Raw genomic sequence first — 4,051 nt, 5'->3', positions numbered from 1 at the left:
TTACCCCTCCCCTCCCTCCCCATTGTGATGCTTCTCCTATCCCCTCCATCAACAAGACACAGACAGGATATCAATGAGGTGGAGGCGGGGAAGCTTAAAGCTTCCAATTCCCTCATATCCTATTCCATTTCTCCTTGATGTTTCTTTGCTTATATAGAATATTTTCATATCTCTTGATCTTATTAAGCAAATTAAACCATGTATTTACACTAGGTGTATTTTGTAAAAACCAGGCTCTTGTAATCAAGAGTCTCGCCAGAAACATTATTTTAATTAACAGAATCTTTTTATACTTATAACAATTAACCTGGGAAAGATCACCAGGTGGAAGAATACTGAAATAAGAAGTCTTTCTAGACTGACTTCAATATCTTCAGTGACGTCAAGGAGCGATGATGACTCCCTGGGATCGCAGGGAGCCAGAAGATATCCACGACGCTTCATGAAACGGAAGAATGATGAGCATCAGACCCCAGCGGGAAAGAGACGCCCGGACTTAACCCCAAATACTAAACAGGTAATTAATTTATCTGCACATATTTTGACAGAAGATCAGATAAATATTTTGAAAAAAGGGCTGTCCTTCTCACCATCCAATAATCTGGACCTTTTTTCCACAGTAAAGGACGTGCATTTATTTGCGCGGAAACTGATTTTTAAGAAAATATTTAAACAGAGAGAGGACCCCAATTTCCCATCATGGATGAAACAGGAGGCTTTATTATTACTTGTTGAGCTACTTGATGAGCAGGAAGCAGATAACCAAATGGGTGAGTTTCCGAAACAACTTAAACCAAAATCGGGGACGTTTCCCCCTTTATCCCTCTTCCCCAATATTGAATTGTTTGTCCAGTTGGTTTGCAGAGATTTGGAAAGAATCCCAGCAAATGGACAATACAACAATTGTACGAGTGGGGAAAAAAGGGCACTAAAAGAACTAAAAGCATGAAATGATGTGGTTATAAAAGGGGCTGATAAAGGGGGCAATATTGTTATCTGGCCCCGGACAGCATATGAAAAGGAAGCGTGGCGCCAACTAAATGATGGTAAATGCTACAAAAGGTTGACATTCAACCCAACCCTTAAATATAGGGATGAGCTGAGGGTCATCCTGGAAAAAGGAGTTGATGAGGGGACCATTACGAAACAGCAAATGTCCTTTTTACTAATTGAACATCCAGTGACCCCAACAATGTACTTCTTACCAAAAGTACACAAGAATACACAACACCCGCCTGGGAGGCCAATTGTCTCAGGGATCAATAGCATAAATGATGTAATATGTAAATATATTGAACACCATTTGCATCCCTTGGTTGAAGAATTGTCTTCATATTTGAAAGATACGACTGATGTACTTTGGAAAGTCGAGGGTCTGCATCTAGAATCGGATATGTTGCTGGCCACCTGTGATGTGGAGTCACTGTATACTTCCATCAAACACGAAGACGGATTACAAGCGACCGACTTTTATCTACGGACTTCCAATATACCTACAAAAAAGTGAGTTTATCATGGCCCTACTTGAATTTGTGCTAACTCACAACTTCTTCATGTTTGGAGGTCTCCATTTCCTACAGCTCCAGGGTACAGCGATGGGGGCGTCTTGTGGGCCCTCATACGCTAATTTGTTCCTGGGGCTATGGGAAAGGGAAATCCTCCAGACTGAAGTTACACCACTGGCTCAGAAGGTACAATACTGGGGCAGGTATATTGATGACCTGTTGATCATATGGCAGGGTACCAGTGAGGAGTTCGGCCTATTTATGAATCAATTAAATAAGAACAACTTGAATATCCGACTGACCTCTACCACGAGCCGAACAGAGGTAGAATTTCTTGATATAAAGATGTGTGTAGGTGAGGAAGGCCAAATAATAACAGATCTATATAGGAAACCAACTTCGGTCAATAGCATCTTGTCGGCTAAGTCGGCACACCCTAAAAGATTGATCGATAACATCCCGGTGGGACAGTTTCTGAGAGCGAGGCGCATCTGTTCCTCAGACCAATTGTTTGAGAGACAGGCAGTGGACCTGCGAAATCGATTCCAGGCCCGTAACTATACGGAAAGGTCAGTAGAAAAGGCGTATAGACGGGCAAGTACATCCAGACGATCAAACTTACTACAGGATAAAAAAGTGAGAGAGATTACTGATGAGGCTCAGATTTATAACTACATTCAACAACAAAAGTAAGGAGATCACTGACATATTGACCAGACATTGGGAGATTTTAAAGCTTGACCCATGCCTGAAAGAAAAACTAAAAGAATACCCAAGTATCACCTTTAGAAGGGGTAAAAACCTAAGAGACCATCTTGTTAAGAGCCACTACGTAGTTCGGCCTCCAAACCCCTTTGGATCAAGAGGTCCACGGTGGGGAAACAAACCATGTGGGCGATGTGTCGCATCCTTCTGGGATGCGACCCATCAAAAAGAGTATAAAATCACGCACCCTATCAAATGCACAACGATAGGGGTGATCTATTGGGCCATATGCCCTGTGGAAAAATATACGTGGGGATGACTTCCCGACAGTTCAAAAAACGGATTCGGGAGCATGTATTATCCATTGAGGCCGCCAGTGAAGTAACAGACACACAATTACTCACCACAATACCAAGGCACTTCAAGGCAGAACATGCCTGTGATGGATCAGCTCTACGCTTCAGAGGGATTGATCACATAATGATCTCCCAAAGGGGTGGAAATTGGAAAAAACTATTGGCCCAGAGAGAGACTCGCTGGATATACACTCTGAAAACTATGGCCCCTGGGGGTCTGAATGACTATAATAGCTATGTTCCATTTTTGTAGATCATCTCTTTCTCTCGTTTTTTGAACCAGGATCATCACAGAACCACCAGGTAGGATGGGTTCTTTTAATTATGTACATGTTTGTTGTGTATATGTTGTTCTCCCTTTTTACCTCCATTGTTGTGGCTTTTCCAATATGGTTCAGCCGAATGGTGGTTCTGTTTCTTGATATTTTTTTATAATTATTGACTACCGTATATATATATTCCCTCCCTATTCTACAGTTTGTCTGCTTCTTTGGAAACCCATAATAGCATCTACCACAGAAGGAGGACGGATGGGCCGAGAATTGGACGCATAGTAGATTTCGTGACATCATGTACAGTATAGACCAAAAGTTTGTACACACCTTCTCATTCAAAGAGTTTTATTTATTTTCATGACTATGAAAATTGTAGATTCACACTGAAGGCATCAAAACTATGAATTAACACATGTGGAATTATATACATAACAAAAAAGTGTGAAACAACTGAAAATATGTCATATTCTAGGTTCTTCAATGTAGCCACCTTTTGCTTTGATTACTGCTTTGCACACTCTTGGCATTCTCTTGATGAGCTTCAAGAGGTAGTCACCTGAAATGGTCTTCCAACAGTCTTGAAGGAGTTCCCAGAGATGCTTAGCACTTGTTGGCTCTTTTGCCTTCACTCTGCGGTCCAGCTCACCCCAAACCATCTTGATTGGGTTCAGGTCCGGTGACTGTGGAGGCCAGGTCATCTGGCGCAGCACCCCATCACTCTCCTTCATGATCAAATAGCCCTTACACAGCCTGGAGGTGTGTTTGGGGTCATTGTCCTGTTGAAAAATAAATGATGGTCCAACTAAACGCAAACTGGATGGAATAGCATGCCGCTGCAAGATGCTGTGGTAGCCATGCTGGTTCAGTATGCCTTCAATTTTGAATAAATACCCAACAGTGTCACCAGCAAAGCACCCCCACACCATCACACCTCCTCCTCCATGCTTCACGGTGGGAACCAGGCATGTAGAGTCCATCCGTTCACCTTTTCTGCGTCGCACAAAGACACGGTGGTTGGAACCAAAGATCTCAAATTTGGACTCATCAGACCAAAGCACAGATTTCCACAGTTCTAATGTCCATTCCTTGTGTTCTTTAGCCCAAACAAGTCTCTTCTGCTTGTTACCTGTCCTTAGCAGTGGTTTCCTAGCAGATATTCTACCATGAAGGCCTGATTCACACAATCTCCTCTTAACAGTTGTTCTAGAGA

At 42.5% G+C, this 4,051-nt stretch overlaps 1 long non-coding RNA gene across 1 annotated transcript; it reads left to right on the top strand.

The window, feature by feature from the left end:
- Positions 1–350: 350 nt before the first annotated feature.
- LOC122937786 lies at positions 351–2,869 on the top strand. The gene is made up of 4 exons (XR_006389919.1): positions 351–517; positions 621–770; positions 1,344–1,503; positions 2,820–2,869. It is a non-coding gene; the product is annotated as an uncharacterized LOC122937786 (long non-coding RNA).
- Positions 2,870–4,051: the final 1,182 nt, after the last annotated feature.

The sequence above is a fragment of the Bufo gargarizans genome, chromosome 5, assembly GCF_014858855.1.
Source record: "Bufo gargarizans isolate SCDJY-AF-19 chromosome 5, ASM1485885v1, whole genome shotgun sequence".
Classification (NCBI taxonomy): Eukaryota; Metazoa; Chordata; class Amphibia; order Anura; family Bufonidae; genus Bufo; species Bufo gargarizans.
This window is presented reverse-complemented; position numbering and strand designations above follow the sequence as displayed.